Genomic DNA, 20,405 nt, shown 5'->3' on the forward strand with positions numbered 1-20,405 from the left:
AAGCAAAAATACATTAATTAAAATGTTACATTGTAGCGTAAATGTTAAAATATATACTAATATATATATTATATATATTATATATTTAATATATATTTTAGTATATATTAAAAGGTTTGGGAAAATAAAAATATCTTTGCCTGATGCTAAGAATATATCAGATGGTAGGCAAGCTTCGCAGAAGGCTTTGTTTTATTTATTTTCACTATATCAACTGAGTCAAACTTACCCAATTCACAAACAGTTGCTTTGGTACCCACCTTATTCACACTTTCTAATTTCACTCCCCCAATACCTTATTTATGGAGCTACAGACTCAGTGTTCACTTTGGGGGGTGGGTGATTCACATGGACTGAATGTGTGAAATGAATGTTATGTGACTCAAGCATCAAGCTTTGCCTCTTATTCATCTTTTCTCTTACAATGTGTATCTTATTCATCATTTATCAGCTTGTTCTAAAGTTGGCTTATTCTATGGTTTTTGCAAGAAAAATATTGGAAGGATATTACTGTCTGCCAAACTTTTGTACTTGTACTATTACTAATATTATATATAACCATCTCATGCAAACAAAGTTCTTGTTATGCAACACTAAACAGCACATGCTGTTAGGTCCTGATATATTCCTTTCATCAAATTCTTATTCAATAAACCAACATTTTCTCCAATCTGAGCAACCATACTTCAGAGTGGCAGGGTAGGAAAGGAGAATATGCCCAGAAAATTAACTTGGGATACAGATAAGAAGACACAGAAATAAACATTTCTTCAGATACTATGGTCCCAAGCTGTGAGAAAAATTATGAGTTAATGCCAGTACGTTTAATTGGAACTGGAAAGAAACTGGAAGCCAGTGAAGATCATATAGCATGTATGGCAGAGGGCCTGGATGTCTGAGAGACAGCTTGTCTCCAACTGTTTCTGCCTGCCCAGTATGATCCAGCAGAGTGGGTATGCTCCAGGTCCCCTCCATTAAACATTGCCATCTTGTGGCACCCAGGAAGTGTGCTTTTTCTGTTGCGGCTGTCACCTCTGGAACAGCATCCCCCCAGAGATCAGGACGGTGCCCTCTTTTCTAGGATTGTGGAAAGCTTTGAAAACCTGGCTTTGTCCCAGGTCTGGGGTTGATGTTCATTATTTGTTCAATGGCCCCTGTTTGTTTTGTTGATTTTGTGTCTATTAGATTATTTTAGTCTGGGCTGTCTGTTTGATTTAATGTTTTTAGCTGTTTTTATGTTTTCTCTAGTTTTCTAGACTCCACTGCAGTTGGGTGGCCAATAAATTTTAACAACAACAACAATAATAATGCTGAAGAACAAGAAGACCAAAGAATACCTGATCAAGAAATATCACCTAGAGACAAGGAAGATCAAAGAAGCACTGGAAATAATAAAGCAGCAAATAACAGCCATAGCCAAGAAAATCAGCAGATACAAAGCCTGAATTGCACACTACAGGCAGAATCTCCAATTTCAGTCAAATCAGACACATTTCTACTAATCCATCAATGGAGAGACTGCAACAAACCAGCCAACACATGACAAAGAAGAAACATGCAGTTCTGGGAACAGTTGTGGGACAACCTGAAGAAATACAAGAAGAATGCAACATGGGTAAAGGAGGTGGAGAAGGAAAAAAAGGAGCTGAAATGAAATAACTTGTAATAACAGCAGAAATGGTGGAGAAAAGGGCAAGGAAGATCAAGAATTGGTCAGCACCAGGTGAAGATGAACGCAAGGTTTTTGGTTGAAACATCCGACTGCTCTGCACCCACTCATTGCCAAGCAGGTTTAACAACATACTGCAAGGAGATGAAATTGAATATTGGTTAACATCTGGCAAAACCTACCTGATAATAAAAGATCCAACAAAAGGGGCAGCACTAGGCAACTACAGACCAATTACCTGCTTACCAACAACTTTTAAATTGCCAATTGGTGTGGTAGCTGATGCAGTCCAACAGCATCTAGTTGAAAACAAGCTCTTTCCATCTGAGCAGAAAGGAAACTGCCCACAGCACAGGAACAAAAGATCAGCTCCTAATTGACAAGGTGATTTTGGAAAATTGCAAGAGAAGGAGACCAACTTGAATGTAGCTTGGATTGATTACAAGAAGGCATTCGACTCCCTGCCACATGACTGGATAATCAAGTGCCTAGAAATAACAGGAGTCAGTAGAAACATCAGAAGCTTTGTGCAATGGCACAATGGAAGTCACAGTTGCTGATCAATGGCAATAGACTGGGAGAGGTTAACATCAAGAGAAGAATCTTTCAAGGAGACTCACTATCACCACTACTATTTGTCATTGCAATGTTTCCTCTGTTAACAATAGTGAACAATCAGACCATGGCTATCAAACATCAAAAACATCTGCCAGGTTATCTGACCTTCTTTACATAGACGATCTGAAGCTGTATGGAAAAACACCATCTGAAATGCAATCACTGCTCAATACTGTCCAAATATACACCCAAGATATTGCAATGGAGTTTGGACTGGACAGATGTGCCACCCTTACCATCAACAGGGGAGAAATAGTGAAAACTGAAATAATCAAGATGCCCTATGGAAATAACATCAAGAGTCTGGATTAAGAAGATCACTACAAATACCTGGGTATCCTTCAGGCTGACAACATCAAGCACACTGAAGTCAAGAAGAAGGTTAATAGTGAATACATCAGAAGAGTGAAAAAGATCTTAAGTCAAAACTCAGTGGAGGAAATACCATCAAGGCAATTAACACCTGGGCAATCCAGTAATTAGATATACTGCTGGAATAGTGGACTGGATTCAAGGTGAACTAAAAACCCTGGATAGGAAGACCAGAAAAATAATGACAATGAATCATGCCCTTCATCCACACAGCAATGTAGACAGACTACGTTTACCAAGGAGTATAGGTGAACATGGAATGTTGTCAGTATACCAGATGGTTGAAGAAGAAAAAAGGGCATTGGAAGAATATCTGAAGGAAAGTGAAGAAGATGCATTGAAGCTAGTACACTATGAAGGCTTACTGAATACCAAAGAGACCAAACTGGCCTATAAGAAAAACCAAATGAAGAACAGGAAAGTATTACACGGCTAGCACGTTAAAAAAAAAAAAAAAAAACTAGCAGGCAAAGTAGGTAATAACAAGACCTGGCAATGGCTAAGAGCAGGAAGGTTGAAGAAAGAGACAAAGGGGCTAATTCTGGCTGCACAAGACCAAGCCTTAAGAACAAATGCATGCAAAGCTAAAATTGAGAAAATAGCAACCAACAGCAAATGCCATCTTTGCAAAGAAGCTGAAGGAACAGTGGACCACCTAGTTAGCTGCTGCAAGAAGATCGCAGAGACTGACTACAAACAATGGCATGTCAAAATAGCAAAATTTCTGCAAGAAATACCGCTTGCTTACAAGTAAGAACTGGTGGAATCACAAAATAGGCATAGTAATAGAAAATGAAGACGCTAAAGTGCTCTGGGACTTTAGAATTCAAGCAGACAAGCATCTGCCGCACAACACCACAGACTTAACAATTCTTGATAAGAAAGACAAAAAAGTCTGAATAGTGGACACTGCAATAACTGGAGACAGCAGAACAGAAGAGAAGGAACTGGAGAAAAATCACAAAATATAAAGACCTGCAAATAGAAGTAGAACAAAAGTAAAGATAGTACCAATACTAATAGGTGCCTTGGGTGTAATTCCAAAACATCTGGAGCACCACTTGAACACTATCGGCATTGACAAAATCACCATCAGTCAATTGCAAAAGGCAGCTTTACTTGGAACAACTTACATCCCACGATGATACCTTTAACATTATTAAACAACATCTGCCTATCCCAAGTTCTTGGGAAGGACTTGATGGGTGGACAAAAATGCCAGATCCAGTCTAAACATCTGGCTGACTGTACAATGAACCATGATGATGATGATGATGATGATGATGATGATGATGATGATGATGATGATGATGATGATGATGTAAAACTAGCATCATAATATAATGCCCAGTTCCAGACAGTACTTTTGTTGTCATATTTTGTACTATCTGAAGTTCAGGACCATCTTTGAGGGCAGACCTATCTGTACAGTACTTTGCAGTAATCTAATCAGTTAGATCAATCTGTCCTAATAAGGACGTAAGTGACAAAGCAGCCTGAGCTAGTAAAAGGCGCTCAGTGCATGGAGGACACTTGTGCTTCTAATGCAAAAGATGGGTCTATCACTTCAAGCTATCAAGTTCTTTTGGAGGGAAGTGCAGCATTTTCCAGGATCAGTTGAACGCCACCTACACAAGTAACATGGACATTCTGTTACTGAATGACTTATCTGGATTCAGCTTATTGCCCTTTGTCCAGACCATAGTTGGCTGGCACATGGTTAATAGCCAACTGGTTAGATGGATTGTGTTGTGTGATGGAGCCCTTTGACCTGAGAATGTGATTGGCAAACGTTGAGGGTGGGCTTGGTGTGCTTGGGAAGGAGAGCCAGGAAATAACATAACATAACATAACATAACGTAACAGTGGTGATGGGCAGGGGGAGATATGATGGGAGACAGGAGGTGGACTGTTCTCAGGGAAGGCTATCTTTGGGTGTCATACCAATTTGGCATTCCAGCCCCTTGCACTTGACCCCAAGGCCTGATCCTTTTTGACATTCAGCTGAATGCCAGGTCAACCTCTAATAAGACGTCTCTCATCCACAATGTAATAGTGGATAAGAGGGCTGACCTGGCATGCATTACCAAGATCTGTCTGGGCATGAAGGGAATGTGCTCTTGGAAATGTGCTCACCTAGGTTTCAAGTGTGCTAGCAAACCAGCTGTAGGGTAGGGGCAATGTAGTTATTGTTATCTGAGAGACTGGTGGCTTTTAGAGGTGCTACACTGCAGATAACTATATGTAAGTCCCTGTTGATTAGACTGGGCACCTGGGATCAGATGGCACTGCTGTTACTGTACTAGCCGGTCTGCTGCATAGTGGCTTTCCTACTGAGCTGCTTAACACTGTGATAGGGTTGACAATAGAGTTCCCCAGTCTGAAGGTTCTGGGAGACTTTAACCTGCCTTCCATGGGTGCAGAGTCAGGGGTGGCTCAGGAAGTCATGGCCACCATGGCAATTACAGATGTGATCCAGATGATTGATAGCCCAACTCACAGTGGACATCACACACTAAATCTGGTTTCTGTCCTAGGGTTAATTAGGTCTTAGTTAAGCTACATCTTAGGCAATGTGATCTCTAGTTGGGAGATATTACTATAAGATCCTTGTCATGGTCAGATCACTCTGTTAGCCCTGACTTCTCTGTAGCTGCTGTCTACTGGAGGAAGAACCTATTCAATCAGTTTAACCCAGGCACTTGGTGGAGCCTGCTCAGTTTCAGAGGGAATTTGGGATTATTCCTGATTCTGATGCACAAATCAATTGAGGCCTTAGTTGCTGCCTGGAACGAGGAGGTGATGATGGCTTCAGATCACATCACAACTGTGCAGACTCCCTCTACATGTGGACCCTGGAGAGCCCCTGGGTTTTCAGAGGAACTCCAGGAGATAAAGTAGGAGAAGAAATGCATAGAACACCCCTGGAAAATTCACCAGAGAGGAAGAAAACAACAACACCTACTCTTCCTGGATATCCTCATCAGCAGAGGAAACAACAAAAAATTAGAAACTCAAGTCTATCAGAAAACAACCCACGCTAACCAAATACTCCATTACCAAAGTAACAACCCAACCTCCCACAAGAGATGCTGTGTAAGAACATTATTCAAATGACCAAAAACACACTGCAGCACCCAGAACAGCAGAAAAAGGAAACAGGCCACCTGTACAACATCTTCCAACAAAATGGATATCCACACAACTTTATCAAAATGTGCCTGACCACTCAACCTACTACAACACAACCCACACAAGCTATGAAAAGGATAACGCTGCCATACATCAGAAATGTCTCAGAAACAACCAACAGACTGTTACAACCACATGGCATCTCTGTAGCATACAAACCAACTACAGCCCTCCAAAACATCTTAAGTAAACCAAAAGACCCAGTAGCCCAAGAAGAAAAAACAGGAATCATCCACAACATACAGTGTAAGGACTGCAGCCACTATGTAGGACAGACAGGCAGAAGGCTTGCAGAGCACATCCATGAACACCAACTAGCAGTCAGAAGACACAGTGAAAGCTCCTTAATCTCACAACACATGGACAGACTTAACCATAGTTTCAACTGGGAAAGTGTCAGCATCTTAGACCAAGCCAAATTAAAAAATGTGAGGGAATTCCTGGAAGCTTGGTATTCAGACAAGGCAGCCATCAACAGGCACATAGAGATAAACAACATCTACACACTATTAATTTATTAATTTATATTTCAAATTTGGACACCGCTCATCTCACAAGGAAGTGACTCTAGGCGGTTTACAATAAAAAACAACAAATATTTATTAATTAAAATACAATAAAAATAGTTTAAAAACACAGTAAAACCAATTACATACATAAATAATATCTTCCAAGGTGCTGGTGATCAAAAAGATATTAACATACAGGAGCATCTTCAAGGTGCTAGCCACCCCCAGGGTTGGTTGCCCCTTTTCTCACACCATGCAAGTTGGCAGAGCCAGGTCTTGACTGCTTTCTGGAATGTCAAGAGAGTAGGGGCCTACCTCACCTCTGGGGGAAGGGTATTCCATAGGGCAGGGGCCACGGCAAAGAAGGCTCTCCTTCTGGGCCTCGCCAGTCAACATTCTTTCATCGACGGGGTCCATAGCATACTCTCTCTGCTTGACCGGATAGGGCGGATCGATATAATAGGGGTGAGACAGTCTCTCAGATAACCCAATCCCATGCCATGTAGGGCTTTAAAGGTGATAACCAACACCTTGAATTGGACCCAGAAGCAAACTGGGACCCAATGCAGCTCACGCAGCAAAGGTGTGATATATGCCATCTTTGGGGCACCCAAAATTGCCCATGCGGCTGCATTTTGAACCAGCTGTAGCTTCCGGATACTCTTCAAGGGTAGCCCCTTGTACAACATGCTGCAATAGTCTATACAGGAGATTACTAGGGCATGAATGACTGACTGGAGGGCCTCCCGATCCAGGAAAGGCCATAGCTGGCACACAACATGTAGTTGAGCAAAGACCATCCTGGCCACAACTGCCATCTGCTCTTCAAGCAGGAGTTGTGAGTCCAGGAGGACCCCCAGATTACGCATCAGGTCTGTCTGGGGTAGTGCCACCCCATCCAGAACCAAAGATGGTAAACCTCTGGATACAGAGGAGGCCCCAACCCACAGCCACTCCGTCTTACCAGGGTTTAGCTGAAGCCTGTTCCCCATCCAGACCCCCACAGCCTCCAGGCACCACGAAAGGGTAGTCACAGCACTCAAATCATCTGGGATGGAGGTGTATAACTGGATATCATCTGCATATTGATAATACCTCATCCCATGGTGGTGGATGATTTCACCCAGTGGTTTCATGTAGATTTAAAAAGGAGAGGGGAGAGTACCGAACCCTACGGCACCCCACAAAGGAGGGGCCGCAGGTTAGACCACTTGCTCCCTGTCAACACTGACTGGGACCGGCCCTGGAGGAAGATGAACCAGCACAAGACTGTGCCACCCACCCCTAACTCCCTGAGCCGACCCAAAAGGATATCATGGTTGATGGTATCGAAAGCTGCTGAGAGGTCAAGAAGAGCAAGGATGGATGCACTACCCCCATCCCACTCCCGCCAAAGATCATCCAAAAGTGCAACCAGTGCTGTTTCCATCCCATATCCAGGCCTGAAACCTGACTGAAAAGGGTCCAGATAATCTGTTCCATCCAGGATCCTCTGGAGCTGCAATGCCACCACTTTCTCAGCCACCTTCCCTAAAAAGGGGAGGTGGGAGACTAGACGAAAATTGTCCAGTACAGTGGGATCCAGCGAGTGTTCCTTGAGGGGGTCTACCAGCACCTCTTTGAAGGCTGCTGGAAACACTCCCACTCTCAAGGATGAATTCACCATTGCCTGGACCCACCCACACATCACCTCCCGACCTGCCTTAACCAGCCAGAAGGGGCATGGATCTAATTGACAGGTGGTGGCATTTACAGCCCGGAGTGTAAGAGTTGTCGCATTCATCACTGAATAAAGACTCTGTGAGATGCAGGCTCGTACGAAAGCAATTTACTCAGGTGTAATGCAGGTGGTTACAAACAAAGCCCGGGTTGGCTTAGCACAGGTTACATAGCATTCTATAGTCTCCCCGTTTCCCGCACTTAGCAAGTCCTGCCTGTTGATTGCCCCTTACCACCCCTGTCCACCTTTGCCCATCCTTGCCTTGCCCCTTGTCCCCGGCTCCCTCCGCCCTGGGTCGATGGCAGGTTCAGCCAGGGTCCTTTGTTTTCAGCTGTCTTGCTTGCTTGGCAGGTCCCATGAGGCTGACTCACGATTGCACTTGATGGGCGGTTGAGCGCGGCTTGAGCTGCGGAGTTCTTTGTTTCTATTGTCAGCTGCTTGCCTGCAGCAGCTGGGGGAAGTCCTGCTCATTACAAAGTAATTGATTCCTGTCGCGGGCTGATTGCCGCAACCTGTCAGCAGTTTACTTGCGGTTAGCGCTTCCGCTTTCGATCGTCTGCACCTGAGGCAAGGAAGCTGACCAGGCGCCTTTGAACTTAGCTAGGCAAAATGGTGGCTAGCTTGAATGGCATGTGCTGAGCTAGGCTGAACCTGACATGGAGGACCCTGTCCACTTCCTCAAGTCCAACCGGATCAAACTATTCCCAGATAACAGGGCAAGTACATGCCCCAGGATCTCCACAGGCCATGCTCCATGTTTGGTATCCAACTGGGAATGTATCTGAGCGATTTTATCCTCCAGATGGCCAGAAAACTCTTTGTAGCCCTGTAGGTGGGTCACTGGGCCCACCTTTCTCAGAAGAGATTGAGTGATCTTAAACAGGGCTGCTGGGCGGCATTCTGCGGATGCAATAAGAGCGGAGAAGTTTCACCACTCTTACTGCCACAAGGTAGGCCTTAATAGTGGCTCTAGCCTGTGTTCAGTCGGATTTGCTCCTTGTTTTCCTCCAGTGGCTCTCTAGACGTCTCTTAATTCCTTTCAGAACCCTCAACTCCTCCGTAAACCATGGGGAGTATCGGGCTTGATGGGTCAAGAGAGGTTGCACAGGTTCTTGCCCAAGGCCTCAGCCACCTTCCTATTCCAGGTGGCAACCAGGGCCTCTGCTGGACCGTGCAGCAGATCCTCGGGTATAGTTCCCAGCTCCGTCTGGAACCCCATTGGGTCCATCAGTCGCCAGGGGCAGACCAATCAAATGGGTCCTGCCTCCCTGCAGAGGGGGTAGCATAGGAGAATCTCAAGGCTATCAGTGCATGATCTGACCATGACAAGAGGGACAGATGTAATTCTCCCTTCAGATCACATTGCCACTGCTCTGGCAAAAAAAGTCCATTGTGAAGCCAGTGTCCTGAGTCGGGTTGCAAATAATCTGGGACAGGCCCATGGCCGCCATGATGGCCATGAAGTTCCGGGCTCCCTCCGAGGCACGTCCCAGGGACAGCAGACTGAAGTCACCCAGAACCATAAGTCTGGGGAACTCCACCACCAACCCTGAGACGGCCTCCAGGAGCTCAGACAGGGAGGTTGCTACGGAGCAGGGACGCTGGTACAGTAGCAACAATCCCAACTGTTCTCATGAGCCCAACTTCAGGAACAGGGCCTCGCAACCGGCCACTTGTGGAACAGTGCCCCTGAAGGCCAACCAAGACTCCCGGATGACAACCGCTACCCCTCCTCCCCTGCCCTGGGGGTCTTGGTTGGTGCCAAACTGTAAACCCAGCACATTTCTGAAAGGGGAACCCCCCCTTTCAGGGCCCAGCCAGGTCTCAGTGATACACTCCAGGTCGGCCCACTCCTCAGTGATCGGATCACATATAAGGGGGGGCCTTGTTGTTAAGTGACCTGGCATTAAGAAGCAGCAGCCAAAAGCCAGGGCCACCATGGATCTGCTGTCCGGGGCCTGGGTCTGAGTACAGAGGGCTGGAACACGCCACTGGTAACAAACAATGAAACCAAGAGCGGCCTGCCCTCTGACTCCCATCATAACATCCCCTGCCCATCACCACCTGAATAGTGTAACCCACCCTGACTTCCCCAAAGCCTCCATTTCCCCCCAATCGCCGACCTCTGGTTTCCCTGGTTAGGGGACCCTCCATCCAACCATATACCAACAAACAAGCTCAATCAATCAGACGGTGGTGATGGGCTCCTTGGCACTTCACCTACCACTCTCAGCACTGTTAGAACCCTAACCTTCACCCCCTTCATTCACTATCACCCACTGTCACCCACTATGCCCCCTTCACTGGCCTCTCTCACTAACCAGCAGGGGGAACCCAATCTACTTCCCCTCCCTCCCCGACTCTCACTCGGGGGGCTGAGTGTCCTCACAGCACTCACACATTCATTCACACTCCATACATTCATCCTTGAGCTCCCCTCCCTATCTCTCACAGGGCACCCCAACTCTCACACACTGGAGGGACCCCCACCCACCTCCGCCCTCTCTGCATAGGCTATCGGGCCAGTTTAATCAACCACCTACGCCGCCTCTCAGGTTGCACCTCAGATCGCATCTCTGACCAGTTTTCAGGCCTTGGGCCGTCGCTTCCAATTCTTCAGCTATTGCCCCCAGTCCTACTCAAGGTACCACTGTTGCTCCAGCACCAATCTGGTAAACTTTCAGCTATTCAAACTGTCCCAGCCCCACTTTGGCTGTTATCCAGGTCACTGCAGACCAGGCCTCCCTTCGGGCAACTCGCTGTGTTGCTCATCTCAAGCCGCTCGCTCTGTTGTTTGCTGCACCACTCAGCTGTGCAGCCCAGCTCTGTCAGCCTCCGACAAGCTCCTGCCAGCCTCTGCCAAGTCACACCAGCCTCCACCAAGCTCTGCCAGGCACAACCCAGTACCACAAACCACTCACATAATAATAATAATAATAATAATAATAATAATAATAAGAAGAAGAAGAAGAAGAAGAAGAAGAAGAAGAAGAAGAAGAAGAAGAAGAAGAAGAAGAAGAAGAAGAAGAAGAAGAAGAAGAAGAAGAAAGCAAAGATAGTACCAACAGTTATAGGCGCCTTAGGTGCAATTCCAAAACTTCTGGAGCACCACTTGAACACCACTGGCATTAACAAAATCACCATCAGACAATTGCAAAAGGCAGCTTTACTTGGAACAGCTTATATCCTGCAACAATACCTTTAACACCATCAAACAACCACATCTGCCTATTCCAGATCCTTGGGAAGGACTTGATAGGTGGATAAAAATGCCAAATCCAGTCTAAACATCTGGCTGACTGTGCGACCAACCATAATAATAGCAGCAGAGCAGCAGCAGTTATCCAATCTGGGACTTCATGTGAGTTGTACGAAATTTTCCTTGGGATATCTCCTGGAAAACACGTTATAAATTAATCTGCAATATAGATGGAAAAGGAGTTAACTAGGGATACAGCTTGAGGAAGGGGAATTTCCAGTTGGAAAGCACCTCCTTATGGTTTTAAAAGTCACAAGCTTGTGTAAGGATGAATAAAAAACACCTGCAAGGGTAGACGCAAGATATTTTAACATTCTAAAAGCTTACGGTCCTGATGATCTCTGCATAGTTTTGCCAAAACAAAAGAGCAGACGCTTGTTCATTTTTCCCATTATGTGGTAAATGGTTGTGACTGTTGCCTGATTAGATACCATCATTTTGGCAAACCCACTTTCCAAAGATATTTTGTTTATTTCAGCCCACATGCAGATGTCACGTAGATATTAAACATGGGTGGGTCTACGCTCATATCGTGGCACCTGACATTTCACTTTTTGGAGTCCCTCCCCACGCACTCCTGTAAATATATGTTCAAACAATTAATTTGGTAAGACTATGAATTCCCTTTGTCATTCCATCAAGATGAAATATACGCAAATGCAAATATTTTCAACTTACATAAGAATGCATTCACCAACGTATAATTAAAAAAAAAAAAAGGAACTAGCAACAGTAGATTCAAAGATGTCCATCTTTTTCTTCTGTTTATGGGAGTCATACACTAACTCTACATTCTCAAAGGAATTTGTGTATGGCATTTGGCATACACATGCACACACATGACAGTTGCAGGAGTTGGATAACATTGTTTAAAAGTTCTTTACTGGGAGCGAGCTGATGAAATGGCATTTGCATTTACAGAAGTCTCATGGGATGGATCAAAGACACAGTAGCAACAACTGTGCTTGATTGCAACATGCATTTCTCTGTTCCTAGGAGCATTGATTATAATTATGCTAAGGAACTAACTAGAGGAGTTGCATACTCATTCTCTTATGTACATGTATATATACCCTTTAAATAAGTTCAATAGCTTTTGAATTAAGTAACTTTTTATCTTCAATCAGAAGAGATGTGATTTTAGCAGCAATTCTACATACGCTATTAGACTCAGACACTTTAAACAGCCTAGAATGTATTTCTGAATAAACAGACATAAGATTGATTGTCAAGTTGTAAATTATGGTGTCTGCACAAGAGGAATAACAATATAAACAGAAACAGCTTTATCTCTTTTAGGGAATTAGAGTGTTATATAAAGTTCTGAAGTGAACTTTTTGTACATAGGAGGAAACAACATCTTAAATAGAACATAAGGAACAATTGTCATCTCATAACTTTCGCACTCAGCCCCCAATACAAGTTCATCCCAAGATTATGAACTCAGTCTTACATTGCCTCAGTTATTTACATGACTGAAAGTTTATTTGACTTTAGGTAAATGTTCATGTAAACTCCTGCAGACTGCTTGGATCAGCAATGTAGTGAAAATGAAAGCCAAAAACTAGATTACATGGGAAGCATAGCTGTTGGAAGTATCATGGCTTTTTTACATTTCCCTGGATTTTCACTTGCTGAAGTATCTTTTTAAAGAATGCAACGTAGAATCTGGTATCAGTTTACTACAGCTCGCATGAATACACATATGTTATACCCTGGCAGACACGCATCACAGGTAAACTGGTAACTTTGCTGGTGGTGATGTCTCTGTTATGTGAATGTAAGCATGTTACTCTTCTAGGAATTGCATCATGTGGTAGCAGCTAGTTTCCTTTTTTTTCTTAATGTCTGCATGTTTGTCTGGCATAACACCCAATATAATTTCCTAAGCTATCTATAGACTGTTGCCAGTTTTATTTTTGATGGGGGGCAGCAGGAGGCCCTGCAATAAAATTGTGTGGTTGGTAAGTTTAGTCTACATAACAACAATATAAAATGGATGCCATTGGTCCTTTTGGCTCACACCAAGAGTTGACCCAAAACCCTTCACTATGTTTGTCAATGGATATATGAAATAGGACAAAAAAATAGAGACCAATCAAAAAATAACTCCAGATTTTGACCATTCCTATCAATATCTGAAGCCAAGGAGCCTTGCTTTATTAAAAGATTTCTAAATAACCTTTAAGATACAATAGCCCTCACAAAGTGATATAGAATAAATAAATGTTATATATTTTATTATAAAAGAAAGAAATTAGATCTGCATATGTTCTAACACCACTTTAACAACACAGCATAAAATTCACCAGTGCTTTTAAAGTAGAAAAATGGGATAAAAGTTTTAACTAAATAAGTCTTGGGAGAGCAGACACTTTCCCCAAGAATCAGAGGAACATGGCCAGCCATAGCATGAATATGATATAGAAGTGGTCATCTGCCTTACCCTAGAAGCTACAAACAATTGGAAAAACTTCACCTTTTATCACACTTCAAGCACTCCATCACACCAGCTATATATTTTACTAGAATCTGCAACTGCCTGTAAGGAAGTCAAGGAGGAAAATTGTAGACTTGAGTTAACACAAAAGTGCTTGTCAACATCTGATAACTAGCATGTTAGTGAACCATAATGGTGAGAACATTTATGCCCTCCATCACACATTCAATCATTTTATAATATAATAAGGATACACAGTCAACTGTAATGATCATCAAGTGGTACGTGCTTATATTTAATCTATCGTTACCCAACTAACAACAATTTTTATATGCATGGATTTTTTAAAGAGATTTGGGGAAGCATGCAATTCTGTCTGCAATCTGAAATGATATAGCCCTAAGGAGATTGTGTGTATATTTCTGAATGTGGATTTCATCAGAGTGTAAGAAAAATAAAGGGTTTTATTATAAACCCTCCAAATACACACACATATTACACACCCCTCTTGTAACTGAGAATTTGTACATTTTTCTGAGATCAGCTTTGCATAGATTCATTCAGATACTCAGAATCACAAACCACATGAGTTTTTCTAATCTACTGTTTAGTCTGCAGAGGAGGAGAAGTAGAGGGAGAAATGTATTACAGCCAAAGCAAGCCAGATAGAATGCATAATGATACTAAGTAATAGTATCATTTCTAAGTCAGTACGGTATCAGTTGTTAGTGAATCTACCAGCATAATCAACCTGCACATACACCAACACATTTAAAGTCTAAAATGCTCCAAGAAAGATAGGATAAAAATTAAATTCACAAAGGTAGCTGTGATGGAATGTATCTACAAAGGGGGAGGTAGTGTGATGGAATGCAGTAGAGACCCAGGTTCTCAGGAAGGAGGGGGCACATTCCAGGAGGGAAAAGGGGGAGGCAAGAGGCAACACAGTCCAGAGCCAGAGCGTGGGAAGAAAAAGAGACTTAAGATAGCCACTCCCTAGATTTTCCCAGAGTATATCTATTAGGTTAGCATAGTACAGATTTAGCCTGGCAAGATTGTTGTCAGGCCCAACCCAAGAACAACAGGGAAACAATCCAGCCAAGTTCAGTTCTTTATTGCTTATACCATGTAGACAGAATCTTGCCGGCTAAATCTGTACTATGCTAACCTAATAGATATACTCTGGGAGAATCTAGGGAGTGGCTATCTTAAGTCTTTCCTCTTCCCACGCTCTGGCTCTGGACGACGTTGCCTCTTGCCTCCCCCTTTTCCTTCCTGGAATGTGCCCCCTCCTTCCTGAGAACCTTGGTCTCTACTGCATTCCATCACACCACCTCCCCCTCCGTAGATACATTCCATCACAGTAGCCTTGCTGTTATCTCATGCCAGGCTCTTGTGCTATTGCACAGAATTTTGTGACAATATATGTAATGAAGAGAGTTTTGTGTAACAGCAATTGAAAACTATAAAATGTGATCCACCTGGAAAATGTAATAGAGTAAGTGTAATGTAGTCTCTGTAAAAGGTATGGTAAAGTAGCATTTTCTATTATTCCTAATCCATGAGGGTAAATACATTTCTTACAAGAGAAGTTTTGAAATCTGACCTTTAGGACTGTCAGCAGAAGCACATCAAACCTTATTTTTGTAAGTCTCTGTAGAGAAAAATATCTGGCAAGTTCTCCTTGGAGATGTGCAAAATGGTCTGTAGCTTCCTCGGTTGGGGAATCTAGTTCTTGATGTCCTCAGTTTGTGGCCTTGGTGCCAGTTTGGCGGACTGCAAAGGTGGGCAGCTGTTGCGCCAGCTTGGCAACAGGATTAGTTATCTGGCAAGAACAGTGCTTGTGCAGATTTGTCTTGTGCCACTTCCCTGAAAGTCCTTTCCATCTGCTTGTAGAAGGAGAAGCTGGACACAAGAGGTGGTGCATGAAAACAAATTGGTCCATTTCAAATCTTGTGTGGCTTTTATTTTAGCCCTTCCATGCGTTTTAGAATCTTTCTTAATCAATGACTGTATAGTGGCCTATGTTGTTGGTTGTTGTTTTTTAATATATGTTTTAATATGATGTTCTTTCTTTTTGTAGGCATTATTACTACAAGTTTGAGTGCTGATCTTACTGCACCTGTAAAGACAGAATAAACAGAGCAGATTTCACCAATACTAGCAACTGTCAGAAAAAAACCCCAAGTTTCTGGAAAGTTGTACTGATTGGCCAGTACTCTCAGTAAATCTTCAAGTTAAACATTTTGGAAATTTGAAATAATTGAAGAAACCTACGCTGTCATCTGCTGTATCTCTCCAGCTGGTAATTTTTGGAGACTCCATAATGAAGGTTTTTTATTTTCTGTTTTTGCTATGAAATCATTGTTCCTTAAATTTCAAACTTAAATTTTTCATGTTTTCCTGTATTATTTCCTGGAGCTCACTTGATAACTTTCTGCTGTGGAGGACTGAAGTCCAGACTTTTTGTTGTCAGTTTAAATTGTGATAAAATACTTGCTTTCTAATTTTAGTTTACCAATTAGGTATCATCTAAAAGAGGATGCAGAACAATAACTGAAAGCCCCCTCCCCCCCAAAAAAGAAGTCTTAAATGTAACATTAACAGTTTCGGTATAATTTAACATTTACTGAAAGAAAGCTTCTTTTTATTTCACTGGTGGAGGGTCACATTTAGCCAAAATGAAGGAGTTTTGGCTAATAATCTCCTTTTTATTTTAAAGAAAAGTGCTTTTAATTGGCTGTAAAGACCAAACTACTTGGCATATAGATGAAAAATGATTATGCTTTACAATATCTTTTCAAATATACTATCATTTTCTATTACTAATTTCCAAAGTTTATTGTTGTGCACATAACCGATAATGCCTACTCATAATCAGTAGCACTTCTAAGTATTTATATAGTTAAATAAAATACAGTAGTAAAACCTAAATTTAAATTGCCTGATAAAATACATAAGATATACAGTATGTAACTATAGCATTTAAATCTTACAATGAGTAGTTAAGTAGCTTGTGCCACCTCAAGGCTCCTATTTCTGAATGTTCTGTGTGATAAAATTACAGAGTTATTCCCTTAATCCATGTTGTTATGAATATTGGCTACTTTATCAGCACAGAATAGCTACTTAACTGATCACCTGGGAAAATATGGATCGATATAATGACTCAGTTCACACAGCACACTAACTTATGGTTTGCTTAGCCCATCTGCCTGGTTTCATGCAATACACTGAATCATAAATTCATGACACACGCCTGGATTTGCACAATACATATTTCCTGGCAATTTGTTTAAGCCCAGTCAGAATTTACAAGGAAAGTAATTTCATATATGCAGCAGGACATGGGAATCATGTTCAGGTTTACAAAGCCTTCTTTGTAAAGCAACACTTGGGATGTCGGCACAAACTACCAAAGTCCTTCCACAGATAGACACTGTTAGTAATCGAACACATCACACTTATGAACACGTCCCAATATGGGCCACCTTTATTTTTCTGTGAAGTTTGCTGAATATACTTGCAAAGGTAAAGTAAAGTAAAAATAAAGTCTCCAAGGTGAATTTGATTTCTGATTACTTCATTGATACATCATTCAGTTTTTTGTTTTGTTTTTTCTATATCGGTAGAGAAGTGGCTGACCGTTGCCTTCTGCCAGAGTGGTTTTTTTTTTTTACTTCCCAGTATAGCCTACAAACCCAGGATTTCTTATTCAAATAACAATCAATCCCAACCTTGCATAGCTACAATGCCCAGATAAAGGCAGTCAAGTTCAGTTATCTGCTCAAATACACAAATGCAAGTGGGTAGAAAAAAATCTGTGCTATTGGTCTCACCTATGAAAATCCAATTTTCTAAACATTACTGCAGTAGCATGAGAAGGCTCCCCATGACTGTAGTAACAGTTTTTAAGATGCTCCCTGTTTTCAGGCATTTAATCTGTTTATTTGTTTGCTACAGGTTACTGTTAAAGGGCTGCACACTATTTGCACTATATTGTTATCACTATTCCAAATTCGTTTTTTTTCATGCAGAGGCCTTGCCTCGTTCATGCATTTTAATAGGGAGTCCAGATAACATCACCATGCTTGTCTATTGCCTGTTTTGTTCAGGAAAATTAACAAGAAAAAGATGGAAAACAGAGATTTTTTTGATTGCTAATATCAAGAGATGTCTGCCTAAAAGCTGCAATACTTTCAGTTTGAGAACTCTGTTGTCTGTTTATTTTAAAGATAGAGGATTAGATACAGATTTGTCATGAGTGTAGACTCGGTTTGCATTTAGTGCTGTCATTTTGCTGATGGAATAACATCTGACAGTAGAATGTATTCTTCCTCCTTGTTCTGCCCCCCAAATGGATTCTCCTTGCTCCTTCCTTTAAATAGATTTCAGAGCAGATTTAAGGAGAAGACCACAGAGATAGGATAAGGAACATGAGTCACCCAAATTCCCGTTAATTTCTATGGATCTATAATAAAGTCAAGATCCAGCATGTAATTTTTAAAATCTAAATAATTGGTAACAGACAAAAATGCTTGCCGATGAAGCAATAGTATTTAGGAGCAAAGTTGGTGGGAATGGAGTAAGTGAAAATCTTGGTGTTTTTTTGGGGGGGGGGGAACCATAGTTTAAATTCATTTCATTTCTGGTGCTATTTGCAATTAATGCAGCCCTTTTCCTGGCATAGAACTGGATATAGCAAACCTAATTCATACTACTAAGTTGTATTCATCAGAGACTCAGAGCCTTGAATTGGGCCCATTGTCATGAATATTTAGCTAACATAGTCAATGGTTGATCCACAAAAGGTTATGTATACATCTTTACATTTATAATTATGCATTGCATCATTGAAATATATTACCACATTATGAAAGTTTTTGATGTAAGAAAAGAGGTGGAATTATTAATATCTATACAAATATTTTAATCCAAACAGAATCAGGCTGCAACAAACTACTAATAGCAGTTTAGGGTTTAAGTGCTTAGGGTTGGTATGAAACCCGCATCCTTCCAGCAAACTGTAGGCACTTTAATGATACTTGGGACACTATAAAACTTCTGATATGCTCATTGCAACTTCCTGACTGTAATTACATAAGGAGATAACAAACAAGCCATGTGTCAGACCAAGGATCCAGGGATAAAATAACTTGAAGGCAATTGAATATATTTAATAATTAATAAAGTCTATCATTACCAAACAAAATAGCCTAGAATTCATTTGTCTTGATAAAAGAATCTTCCCTTTGATATAGTTAATAAATAAAATAATGTGATAAATTAGAATTACAAATAGACAGGATTTTTGTTTTCCAAAACACAATATAGTATTGTTAGTTACATGTACTTACTAGACCAGAATGACATTAGCAGGATTGTAACCACAGACATCCACAAAGGGACTAGGAGGGACAAAGCACAAGAACTGCATTATTTTATGATGCAAATTATTTAACTTACTTACTTGTATTTATTTCTAAGTTCTTTGCACAATGACATCATGATATGTCACCACATATTGATGTCATTGCAGCTTGTAAGAGATGCCACTGATTGATTGTAGACCTTTTGTTTTCTCCAAAGAACTCATCTTTTTTCCAAGTAATAAACAACCATTTGCAAATGAATAATAATGACGACAACTTATTAAACTTGTATGTCACCTGACTCTCAATGAATCTGGGCAAATCAAACAGAGAAATTACAACAAAATCATAAAAAATGAAAGAATATGCTTAAGAAAGAAACATACACGTGTACGAGTGGTATTAAACTGAACTCATTTGAATGCTAAGCTCACCTGCCCTACCAAAGTAGGAAAATATATCCAAAGCTTATACTTACTGCACAGCCATCATGCAGCATTTTGATGTAAGCATTGTTGTCGTAAGACATTTCTTCATTGTTTGACCCTAAGAACCTCAATATTTTGTGATCAGTGTAGAAGAGACATCATGCCATGCTACCGACTGATGACACTTGTAAGTGAAGTGAGTGGAGGCACTCAGAAGTTTAAGGAACATCATTTGGACCATCAAATTGAAAAGAAGCAGATTGAACTCTATAAAACTATCCAAACTCACTGGGTTTTTTCCACATCTCTGCCCAAAGCAGCTTAACAAATTATACAGGAGCAGGCAACTCATAAAGGTCCCATTCCTTTGCTTTCATGGATTTATTACAAGCCCCCTTCCCCATTTGTATTTTAAAGCAATATTGAAATGTTGTGACGGCCACAATGTTTCCCTTGGTCACATGATACTGGCCTCATCCCATCCTCAGGTGATGATTTTAACTTTGTGTACCAGAATAAAGAATACTTACCCTTAATTCGTCACTGTCATGCCATAGTTTCAAGGAGTATAAAAACTGTATTGCCTTGCTATTCAATATCATGGAAGTGAGGTTGAATGTTCTGTTGTGAATGTTACCAGGTTTATGAGTTGGGTATGTCATGGTGGTTTGAGCATGCCCCCTCTCCTCTATGCATAGCCAAGCAAAAGGATGTCATTCTGGGCTTTTGCTGATTATCAGTTTTCCTATATTTGCCAGTTTCAACACTCCTTCCCCAATCCTACAAAGAAATATATTAACTTGTGAATAAACCACCTTATAGATCC

The 20,405-nt window shown here is 41.5% G+C and overlaps 1 protein-coding gene across 6 annotated transcripts in view; it reads left to right on the forward strand.

Annotated features, from left to right (window-relative positions):
• Positions 1-20,085, forward strand: part of RALGAPA2 (Ral GTPase activating protein catalytic subunit alpha 2) — a 234,083-nt gene extending 213,998 nt beyond the window's left edge. For 3 of the 6 annotated variants that reach the window (XM_088131538.1, XM_088131540.1, XM_088131541.1), the window contains one exon: positions 15,863-20,085. The gene's annotated coding sequence lies outside the window, so the exon portion shown is untranslated. The remainder of the gene's footprint in view (positions 1-15,862) is intronic. The other 3 variants (XM_088131539.1, XM_088131542.1, XM_088131543.1) reach the window with 1 other exon arrangement.
• The last annotated feature ends 320 nt before the right edge of the window (positions 20,086-20,405 follow it).

This window comes from Python bivittatus, unplaced genomic scaffold (assembly GCF_059951505.1).
Source record: "Python bivittatus isolate LINGU-HERP-01145 unplaced genomic scaffold, Pbiv_v1 ctg000960_np1212, whole genome shotgun sequence".
In the NCBI taxonomy this organism is placed as follows: Eukaryota; Metazoa; Chordata; class Lepidosauria; order Squamata; family Pythonidae; genus Python; species Python bivittatus.